Genomic DNA, 12,380 nt, shown 5'->3' with positions numbered 1-12,380 from the left:
TACCAGCCTGGTTGAAATGGATTTCCAGGAAGCAGACTAGAATTAAAATGTGTCTGTTTCTTAAATGTTTCCTGGACATTTAGCTTTGGAAGATGCAGACGAGATGGAATACATCTGCAGATTGTTTTCTCACTACCTAACATTATTTCCAAAAAATATGGGAGAAGGGATTAGTTCACAGCTTCTCAAATTCAGAAGCTCTCATCCAACCTCATCCTCCTTTGGATTCCATCTGACTTTAACCCTTTCCACCTTTCATCTCTTTGCATCTAGCCCCAACACCATTTCTCAACTCATTCTTCATTGTTTTATTATTATTATTATTTTTAATAAAAGATCCATGACTTATTTCTGAGCTGAAACTCTTGGAGCAAGCCTGCTGCCAAGCGCCCTTCAGGCAGTTGGTGGATTGGGCTGGGCCTTGCTCGCTTGGTCAAGTGCACTGGCCCAGCCTCCCTTCCTCCTCTCCACTCTCTCCCAGTAGAGGGCACCCTGAGCGAAGCAGGAGCGAGGCGGGCGCCTGGCCTCAAGAAATACCACCTCTTACTTCCTAGGATTGGAACCCGAGGGGCTCTGGGCAGCAGAATGGAAAAGGCAAGAGAAGCAAAGGATCACAGGAGCCGGGTGCTGGCGATGAGCGCGCACAGAGCGCACAGCCGAGCTGGAGAGATGGAGCCGCTGCCAGGCAACTTTTCCCACTTTTTCCGCACCGTTGGAGCGGGTCCTGAGTGGCGCTGCAGGGGACTCCACCGGGCAACGGTGGGAGGAGGGATCTCTGGACCTCAGCTCCGTTCCAGCTGGAGGGCGGTCAGCGAATACAATTTGGGGGGTAGTGGCTGATGTTGACTGAGGGTGAGCCACAGTCACGCGAGTTTGGAACGGACACAAGTCGCAGGAAGAGCAGCTGCGGGGACTCCTGGAACCTCATCAGGCTTTCCTGTCCCGTTGGGACCCAGACAGCAGCTCTCCATCGCTGGCGCTACCGCCCACCACTGACCTTCGCTGCTGGCTTGCCTATACCGCCGCCACCTGACCCCGGCTGCCTCTTAGCTGTTCCAACAGGAGCCTGTCTGCAGGGCTTTTCAGTGTTATAGGTGTTTGTGTACGTAAGGAGGGGACATGCTTTTTTTCTCTTGGTTTCTGATTGGACTTGGAGCAGAGTCTGAGCGTCCTAGGCTGGAGGACAACCGAGGATGCACCGCAGGAGTAGGGCTTCTTCACCACCGTGTGTGTGTGTGTGTGTGTGTGTGTGTGTGTGTGTGTGTGTGTGTGTGTGTGTAGGACTGGGGGAGGAAAGGGGTCTGGTAGAGTCAGGAAGGTGACTTAAGATTCTGTTTGTGTGTGTTTGCCTATAGCTAACTGAAATGCCTTCTCACTCCATGGCAGGTCTCAGAATCCTGATTTTTTTAAAATCAATTAAAGAATCACACCAAAAATATGAACGCCAATTTACAAAGAAAAAATACAAGTATTTTCCAGTTTCTAATAGATCTTAATTTGAAATAATACTTACATGCTAATATCCCTGAAAATTCGATCTCTGTCTCTCTAGAAGTCACACCTTGAAGATGGAGAAAATCATTGCTATAAAAAATGAATTCTTTTAGGTGGTATCCAAGGAAAAATAAGTTGTGACAGATTGTATTATCCGAAAGTGGCAAAAACAATTTCATTCATCACAAGTGCCCTACTATCCTATGCCTCTGACGTTTCCCATAGAGACGGTAAGGTCTAGTTCCCTTCTCTTAATCTGGGCAGGCTGAAGCTGTGAGAGAAGTGACATTAAGTAACCCTCAAGGTTACAGGACAGAAAATACAAATTCTGCCTAGTTCTCTTGGACACCTACTTTGGAGCTCAGCGACCCTTACTGAAGTTGCCAGCCCCCAGTAGGAGCCGAGCTCCCAGCTGACAGTGGGACCCTCACCTGAGTAAGCAAGCAGACAAGCTCTCTCACATGTGGATTCTCACTCCCCAGGGAAGCTGCCCCAACTGTAACCCAACAGGCGTCACCCAAATGACAAATTCCTGAGCAAAGCAGATGGTTGTTGTTTTAAATAAGTAAATTTGGAGATAAAATGTAACTGTAATAGAAAAACTGATACACTCATTGTAACACAAACCTTCACATAAGTGGTGTGATTCAACAGAGTCCTTTTACCCAAAAACCAATGCAGGGCTAGGGCCATGACTCAGTTGGTAGAGGATTTAATCCCAACACACACAAAAAAAAAAACAAAAAACAAAAAAAAACAACCAGAAATCTCCAATAGAGATTTGATATTAACTGGAGCTGGAAGGAATCAAGAGAAAGAATCCTCTGTGACATCATAAATATGTCTCCTACCCTTGACTGATTCCAGGCCTGTATCCCCATTTGAAACTATCTGAGGTCTTTAGATAGGAAATAGGAAGCAGAGGACATTTGCCATCCCTCCATCATGATTAACACAGGCTCTTCATGGAAGCCTGGCACACACACGTTCACCCTCCTGTCAGAATGTTTCCTGGAGATGTTCAGGATACTGCAAGATTTTTCTCTCCATGTTCTGCAAATGTCTCTTCTCAAGCGGAGAAGTGGGAGTTCCTCTAAGGACAGGAAAAAACCAAATTAAAAAGTCAAATCTACCAAGACTATCCAAATATAGCACTGAAAATTACAAGACAAAAAACAAGAAGACAGTAAGTTTGAAGGTTACGAAACAAGGTTGATTTTGAATGCATGCGAATTGATTATCTAATTCTAAAGCATTTTTGACCTTGCATATGGCTGCAGAACTTGGCGAAAACGTAGCTACATTTTTGTCTCCCCATAAAGATTAGACCCACCATCTTCCTAAGTACACGAATTCCAATTATTCTTTAAAGAGGAGGTGTTTAAGATCAATTAGTTGCCAATTTACTGGATCCTAAAGGTTTTTTAATGCCTCGTGTTATTCAGTGAAAAATGAGTTAATGAGATGTAGATCAAATTGGCTTCTTTTTTTGCATCATTACATTTTATTTTACACATCTCTACTACCTATTGACCTTTGCCAATAAGCAGAAGTGAAAAAATCACAAAATTTCCAAACTCCTTTGCAAATCATGTAAGAAGTGAACTAGTCTAATTCATGATGGTTCTATCCATTAGTCCACTAAACGTCCTCAATAGCCTACATGAATGGACTTGAAGTGAGTAAGCATTCAGTGGGAAAACCACTCACTCGTGTTATGAGGCAGGAAGTAGACAGTCATGTAATTTCTACCAAGAAACTCTGTCAATTGTGCATGAAAAAATATATATATCTTAAAATCATTGAAATTCCTAGACTTAGAGTTGCTACTGCCCTCATTGAAGCTATCATGGGGTTTCATCTGGAGAAACACAGCAGCTGCACTCCTGCCTCCATTAGGACTCCACTCTAATCAACTACAATGTCCCCAACATGAGTTAACTTAGAAGCACTGTGGGACAATAGATGCAAGAATAAGATAAGAGAATATGTTTTCTTTTTTTTTTTTGTCTTTTTAGTTTGCTGTCTATCACTTTATAACAGAATACCTGATTCTGGATAAAGTATAAATTAAAGAGTTTTATTTATCTATTTTGGAGGTCCAAAAAACATGGACTTAGTATCCACTTAGCTCTGATGAGCATCTTCTGGCTACATCATAACATGGTGGGTGGCATCAGGGCAGGAGCATGCGCAAAAAAAAAGAAGAAGAGGAAGCATGAGATTCATGGAAGGTGTTAGACTCCTTTGTAACCTTGTCCTGCAAAGGCAAGTGCACACTCCCTAGATCCCTTGTGCAAGTGAAGCCTCTGTGACATAATGACATTCCATAAGACCCCACATCTTAGAGGTTCAACCATTTCAGTACCAACACACCAGAGACCAGGTCTCTAATACCTGAAACTTTGGGTGACACACTCAAACCATAGGCAAACTACAGCAAATATACACTTTTACTTTTTACAATAAATTTACTCTTACTTTTGCCTGGTGCAAAAAGCATGCATGCTTTACTATTATCTGGTAACAACTTTCAGTCTTTTATTACTTCCAGGTCTGCTGATATATATATATATATATATATATATATATAGATAGATAGATAGATAGATAGATATGTATTTTACAGTCGTTCTTAGTGACTTTGTAACAATAATTTGGTTTTACAAACTAAAGGAAAAACAAACTGTGCTTGTTGTTTCAATTTGTTATTATGTTAAAAGAACAGTGATGAAATATATTGCATGGTCATTACTTATATAACCCTGTCCTGCAGACACTAGGTAATGTCACTCTTATTTATTCCCCTTCTTCCTCTTATGATCTTCCCAATTTAGTGGGTAATTTGGCTTCATCTTGCACTCAGGTGTGTTTTGTTAGTCAGCTTTCTGTGACTGTGACAAAATACCTGAGAAAATCAGCTTAAAAGATAGAAAAATGTAATTTGGCACACTATTTCAGAGGTTCCAGTCCATACTCACAAGAAAACATCATGAATGGGGAGTGCATGGTAGATCAAAGCTGCTCACCTCATGGTGGATGAGAAGGGGAAAGAGAACAAGGAGGAGAAAAGGAACTGGGTAAAAAAGATTATTTTCAAGTATATGCTACCAGTGACCCACTTTCTCCAACTAGACCCCGCCTCTTAAAGTTGCACCTCTTTCCAACAGCACAACAGGCAAAGAAAGCTTTAGCACATTACCCCAAGGGACATTGAAGATCTAAACTATAATAGTCATATAATAAGAACAATGTTTTTTATGAAATTAACAAAATACTTAGTTCCTAATGAGTACCAGCAAGAGTGAGTATCTTATACTACAGACAATTTCAAATAAAATTAATATAGAGATGTAGAAAGGAAAAAGGTACTCAGTGTACTTAAAACCATTCTAAAGAAATGATAGAATTTCCCCCCTATGAATACTAGTCAAAATACTATCAATCCAGTTAGGACTGTATATACACTGGTCCTTCTTTCAGGCATCACTAGATGTTAATCCTTGCTGACAAAATAGCTTGTCATTTACTAGCTTGGGATTTATTTGAATTGACAAAGCAGAAAATATTCTTGCCCATCACTGTCACTATAGCTCTTCACTTAACTCTGCAAGAGCTTAATGGAGGAAAAGGAATAATGATGTAGAAAGGAAGATTACAAGTGTAATGATCTATAAACTGTATTTTCAGCTTTTCATCAATAATGATGATATGAAAGGAAAAAAGAAGGACTTTTACCAATCTGCAAATAATGGCAAATACTAATAAGATTTTCCAAGTTAAAAGAAATGTCATTTTATTTTTTTACAAATTCTACTTTGAAAAATACATAGAAAAAGCATATATGCTTTAAATTTAGTGGAGATTACCTGGGTCAAGAATGATAGTTGTGCACATATGGGGAGGTAAGATAGCACATATGAGCTATCCTTATATAAGATTTAGAAAATATGTTTTCTCTCCTAATCATCTCCAATGCAAGGGCTAACTTGGGGATCAATCTCCCATCTCCAAGTATAAATAATATTAATCAGCAGCAGGACTGCATTTTTTTAACCTATCTGATTATTACTTCAATATCTAATAAATGTCTGATAAGCACCTACTTTACTGAAAAAACTGTTTCTCTAATACCCATATAGTCATAGCCTTGACTACAAATCCTTTATTAAAAGATCTTAAAAATGACTTTTCAACAAGGCACTGATATATAAACATGAGAATTTGCAAAGCAAGGATCCAAATCCTCATAGGCAGATGTTAAAAGACAAAAATGTGAATTAATTTTAGAACTTTCAGATCCCTCCACTTGATAAAAAGATACGTCATTTGCACATAGAAAGATTATTAAAGAATAATTGGAGTTTTTTTTTTCTTAGAAAGAGATATTGTGTTTTGATTTTCCCCACCTTTCAGGTAAGCTCACCCTATTTCTACTGAGGGCGGGCATCCTGGGTATACTCAGAATAAATGTGCCTTCTTTTTGTCATGTGTCACTCCCACCAATGATAGAAAAAGAGCCCCCAAAGTACCACTTGATGAGAATAGGGCTTGCTGTGGCTTGAATGTTTACTTTCCTGCAAAATTCATGTTGAAACTTAATCCTCAAAGCAAAACTATGTACAGGTAGGCATTTAGGTCAGTCATGTGGGCTCCTCCCTTACATGTGACATTAATGTCCTTATAAAAGAACCTTCTCAGGGGCTGAGGTTGTGGCTCAGCAGGAGAGTGCTCACCTAGCATGTGTAAGGCCCTGGGTTTGATCCTCAGCACCACATAAAAATAAATAAAACAAAGGTATTGTATAAAACTACAATATATATATTTTAAAAAGAACCTTCATACAGTGACATTACTGTTTTACCTTCCATCAGTTTCATCACACAAAATCACAGTGTTGATTCCCTCCTGAGATAGAGCAATTAGATGCTATCTCAAAAGCAGAGAGAGAAGCCTTGCTAGACAAATAATGGGTCAGTACTTCCATCTTGGACTGCCCAGCCTACAGAACTAGGAGATTCTAGGAGATGTTAGTCCCCTTGTGATCATATTTTCAATTTCTGCCAACAACAATAACAAACTGTGATTGTGGTATAGAACATGTTGAATCTGAAGGTCAATAAGGGGGCATGTGCTAGCTGAACAATATTAACTCTTTCCATTTATGAACACGGTATATGTCTCTCCATCTATTGAGATCTGACCTTCTCTCATTTTTCAGTACTGGGGATTAAAATAAGGGCCCCATGCATATTAGGCAAGCACTCTACCACTGACCTACATCCCAGTTCTTCTTTAATTTACTTAAATGATACTTTGTAGTTTTCAGTGTACAAGTCTTATAAATATGTTGAGCTTATTGACGTGTATTTTATTTTTTTATTAGCATCATTCTTTATTTTTGGAATGATCATTGCTAGTGTTTAGAAATACAGTTGATGTTTGTGGATTATCTTTTAACATGCAATCTTGCTAAAATAGTCAGTTTAAATGTTTTATGTGTGAATTCTGTAGGATTTTCTGCCTACAAGATCATGTGATCTGTGAATAGAGGAGAGCACTTCTTTTACAAGGTATATGACTTTTATTTATTTTTTCTTGTTTAATTGTTCTGGATAGAACCGACTGAACAATGTTGAATAGAGAAGGATAAGATTGGGCATTCTGGTCATATTTCTGATCTGAGGAGGAAAGCTTTCAATGTTTTACCATTAAACATAATGTTAGCTCCTAAAGCTACAGGGAAATATACTCAGTTCTGTTTCTAGGTTCTTAGAGTGGAATGTTAGATTATCATCCTTTTATATTGCAGTCATTTATACTTGAAGATTTTTCTCTAGCATGATGTTGGCTACATCCCCATAAGTTTTAGTATGTCCTATTTGGTTGTGTTTTAGTATGTCCTATTTTGTCTGCCTGTGGTGCTGTTGGAAGGAGGTGCAACTTTAGGGTGAGGTCTAGTTTCAGAAAGTGGGTCATTGGTAGCATGTACTTGAAAATAATCTTTTGTACCCAGTCCCTTTTCTCCTTCTTATTCTCTCTCCCCTTCCCATCCACCATGAGGTGAGCAGCTTGGATCTACCATGCACTCCCCGTCATGATGTTTTCTTGTGAATATGGTCTGGAACCTCCAAAATAGTGAGCCAGATGACATGCTAGGCAAGGACTCTACTTCTGAGCCAGTGGCTGCGGACTGCTGGTTTTCATTGTGTATATAGAATTACTGGTTTTCAATATAAGTATTGGAGGATGGGAAGAGATCAAGTTAAAATACCAGAAGTCTTGTTCTTACCAAGATTAAAACTTCCCCCCCCCTGGAATAAATGTTTTACAATTATGGCATTTGATTAAATTTCAAAATTTTCAAAAAAGTTGATTTCCACAATTTTTGCCAATTTTCTCTTGGATTTTATGAAGGAGAGTGATGTAGGGAGTTCCACCATTCCCAATGAAACAATCTTCTACCATGTTCTTTCAACTACCAATTTATATCACCAGCATTTTCAGATTCTGAAAGAAAAAAATGGGAAGGTGTTTATAATACTGTGAAATTCAAATTATAAAATGACCTCTTTTCTTTATTAAATACATAATCAGATTCATTCTCTCATGGTCTCATTTTATTATTTAAGGAGGAGTAGGAACAGCTTTATCTGTATAGAGATGATAAGTACAAACAGCGAATGTGCTTGATTGCCTGTCAGAAAGCATTGTAGCCTAGATACATTCATGCCTGGTGAAAGGTGTATAGAAAATAGCATCTTTCAAAGTGAAGATAAAAATTTAAAAATGAGTAATTTTTAAAGGAAAGTTGTTTTCACTGAGTCATCACTTGACAGCATCAATTGCAATTTTTTCACCTATAATTTATTGTACTCTAAAACAAATGTGGCATATGCATCTGTCTTAAACTTTATATATATAAAACATGTGTGTATGTATATAAATATGGCTTATACATTGTTTTAAAATATGCCTTAAATAAGTAGAGTTAAGCACTAAACTGAAGGAGTATAAAAGTAGCAAAGTGTAAATATTTTCTGTAAGTTTTTATTTCATGGCTTCTTTAAAAAAAAAGAGAAAGAAACAGAAAACAGATAAACCAAAATGACAAGTCAAATGTAGCCATCTTTTAATGGAGTATGGTATATTTGTTTTAAAGTATTGCTATGTCAACTAATAAGAAAAATAAATACCTTTATAAAGTAATAAATTCACCCAGACAGCCTTCTAATAAGCATTTATTGGACACTCAGTATTATACAAGAAAACAAGGATTTAATTTTAAATAAAATATAACACGCCATCAAAATGAAGCCAATTTAGGAATTATTTTCCACTAGAAATGCCTTTTAAAAATTTCCAGAACGTCTCAAAATATTGCTATCTGTAATTTGTTAAGTATAAACAAATTCAAATTAGAGACAGCAACTTGAATTTCTGCTCATACTTTAAACAAATATTTCTCAAAAGGGCTAAAAGCTATCTTTTTAAATTTTTTCACGTTTTCCTTTCTTTTCCATAATGCTAGTTCTTTCTTCTCCAGGCCAAGCTAAAGATTACGGCAAATGTTCCATATTCTGAGGAAAAAAAGATATTGTTAGAAATAAATTTACAAAAATAGCATTTCTTTCTAAAAGAAACTCTGACACTGTAAGTCATGGATATAAATTGATGGTTGCAGAAACTATCTGTGGAGATTTGGTTTTATATGCACCCTCCATAAGGAATAGCAAATGATATACCAATTCAGAATAAACCAGGATTGAAACAAACTTTTAACATTTCTGCAGATGAATGACATTCAATAACTGTAAGGCCCAAATGCCACCTTTACCACATAACGTGTTAGACATACATCCTGTTATTTGATTGTTTCTCCTTATTCAATTCTAAGGTTGAAATGGCCACGGTGGTGTATATATTGCACGTTTGAAAATCCAGTATAAACTGAATGATATTAAAGGGAGGCTTCCATTTGGAAATGTCTTTCATCTAGTTCTCCATTTGAGTATGTCAAACTAGAAAGCTAGGGCAAGAAGGGAGGTCAGTCAAAACACATTTCTATAATAGGTCATGGGTCGATATGGTGGGTACCATACATTGCTATGTCTGCTTATGAGTAGTACACTGTGTTGGAGTAGTTCAATCATTCTTTATAAATGCCTTTAGATGGTTTTTATAGAGAGGTGAATTACACCTTTTTCACTGATTTGAGTGTTACCATATAGGATGAAGTTGGTTGATTCACTTACTGCTTATGCCAAAATCCTCAAATGCTCCTCCACAGTCATCTGAGTGACTCCTAGTTCAAATTCTGTGCATCATTAGCCCCTAATAAAGTTCCTTAGCAGTGGCAAACAGGTATATATTCATGGCTTATAATTTCTCCACTCAATTTTTTTCTATATTATAATTACTCAAATACAACAGACTAAAGGAATGTGACATAGTAGCAAAAACTGTTACTACCTACCATCCAGGGCATTTATTTATGAATTAATGCAATTACCAAGTTTATTCAACCCATTGACAGGACCAGGCCCAGAGAGAGAACTATATTCAAATGTGTTAGAGGATAGTTACAGAAGACAGTTTCATAGTGACAATGAGAATTTAAAACTGAGATTTATCTATGTATTAGCAAAAGCACATTCTTTTTGTTTCTTATTCATTAGTAAAAAAAAAATCCTAAATATGCATTTGATTACTCCCTAATCTTAAGGCAAATACAAAAGTTCATGTATCTTTTCTCTCCTAGATTATAAAATCTTATAGGGAGCATCATATTTACCTGTGAACTCTACAAAGTGTTTATCACAGCACCCAACATGTTAGCTGTTCAATAAAGCAAACATGCTACCTTCTTCGAGTGTTCATCCGCTTATTCCTCAGCATCTGCTTCTTGCTGCTTTCTTTTTCTGTCCAAGGAGAATATTAGAGACTAAGTCTTCTCACACAGCAGCATTCCATCAGTGAGACTTTCCAAAAGTAGCCATCGCAGAAAGAATTACCTTGCTTGGCCATTAGCATTCACATGTTCAACTCATAGCATCTAACCAAGGGACTTTAGATTAAATTTCCGAGTAATAGCCACCGGTCTCTATGTTTAGGTTTTCTGATATCTTATACTGTCCCATATCCCATATATAAAGCTTCCCAGCTTGCTCCAGCAGTAGCCTATCGTTAGCAAATCCTAGTCACCTCCCTAGTTCTCATCTTAATTTTATAACGAACTTTACTTCTTTCTACTTTCCTATCAGAAAAACTTCCATTCCATGAAGGCTCCCTAGGTACGGATATGGCTCTAGTCTTTTGCATTTTCATAAACTGGTTTAATGAAAAAAACTGATTCAACTTGAGATGTTGAGGATAGCTTTGGCACTTGAGTATTTTCTTTCTAAACAGCATTTTGTAACCAAAACACAGATATGTCCTTTTAAGTCCCTATATATAGGAGTGTTTAAGTTATTGTCTTGAAGAAGTACAGGGTTCAAAGGATGTGGAATATAGGCAAATAAATTTCATCTTATAAACTATACAGAACACACACTTTGTGGATGCAATTTAGCATTAGAGTTTAAAGACTGATGTGAAATACTTGAAAATAAATATTTTAGACTCTCAAGCCAAGATGAAAATAAATGACATATTACACACACACACATATTATACGTACATTATAAATACAAATTTATATATATATATATGTATATATATATGTATATATATATATATATATATATATATATATATTATCCGTGTGGAAACTATCATACCATTCTTCTTTCTTTTTCTATAAATCTGACTGCTCAAGAAACATCTTATAAGTGGAAGCTTTTGTGACTAGGTGTATTTCACTTAGTATAATTCTCTGAAGTTCATCCATATTGCTGTGTGCATCAGAATGTCCTTCCTTTTCAAGACTGAATAATATTCCATGGTATATCAAAAGTATTTCAAAGGAAAAATAACCTGAGTTTGGATTGCAAAGTCACCCCACATCTTCCTGTTCCCTCTACCTTCACAGCATCAATCCAGTCCACTATTGCTTCCTGTGTTGAGTTAGAATGGACTCCATTCTGTGTCCCTTGAATTAATCACATTCTTTTAATCTCCTCATTTCCTCTGCACACATGTCTCTCTCTGCCTGTGTCATAAATGTCCCATTCTACGTGTAGCAAACTCCTGGTTAATTGTAACTTGCCCCAATACCAGGCCAGGATTGTAGTCTTTAAATCATCTCAATTAACTCCATAGTTCATGCAGCAAGTTAGGGGTATAGCTGGGATTTAAAAGAGATTTGAGACTTATTCTCTTAATAACTCGGCTCTGATGACCATTCATTATTAATGCATCTAATTTTATACAATTCCTAATCTGTTAATAGAAAGTTAAATTTAATTTTTCATAAACACATGGGTTAGTCTTCAAATATGTGTACTTTACAGTCTTAGACATGTAATACACTTCTTGCACAAGGCTCCATGACCTTGTAACTACGCAGCACAGCAGCGAAATGAAGGATTTTTAGCAAGAATAAATGTTTGTGGAGTCAAAGCAAATGGAAACCATCTAGTCTTCCCTATGGGGACACTAGTGACAGATCAAAGAAGAAAACCTGTAATTATTATATTCATTGGTTCTGAGCACTAGATTATATCAGCAAGATTTTTGAATGAAAGGCCACAGAGTAAATAATTTTCAGCTTTTTGATCTAAGAGACAAAACTAAGGATATTATTAATATATTACAGAGCCAGTGAGAAAACAAATCTCCACACATTTTTCTGAAATTCAAGATGTAACAATAAGAGTAACTGAAAATGTTTTTATCATACAGGTGCTCTTATCAGAAGAATGATATTTATGAGAGGAGAAGTAATA

At 36.9% G+C, this 12,380-nt stretch overlaps 1 long non-coding RNA gene across 2 annotated transcripts in view; it reads right to left on the bottom strand.

Annotated features, from left to right (window-relative positions):
* Nucleotides 1-8,719: 8,719 nt before the first annotated feature.
* LOC110597709 (uncharacterized) overlaps nucleotides 8,720-12,380 on the bottom strand; it is a 36,169-nt gene continuing 32,508 nt past the window's right edge. For both annotated transcript variants that reach the window (XR_013425135.1, XR_013425136.1), the window contains exons 4-5: nucleotides 10,289-10,415; nucleotides 8,720-9,074 (exon numbers count right to left, since the gene is read on the bottom strand). This is a non-coding gene — a long non-coding RNA (uncharacterized LOC110597709). The remainder of the gene's footprint in view (nucleotides 9,075-10,288; nucleotides 10,416-12,380) is intronic.

This window comes from Ictidomys tridecemlineatus, chromosome 1 (assembly GCF_052094955.1).
Source record: "Ictidomys tridecemlineatus isolate mIctTri1 chromosome 1, mIctTri1.hap1, whole genome shotgun sequence".
NCBI lineage: Eukaryota > Metazoa > Chordata > Mammalia > Rodentia > Sciuridae > Ictidomys > Ictidomys tridecemlineatus.
This window is presented reverse-complemented; position numbering and strand designations above follow the sequence as displayed.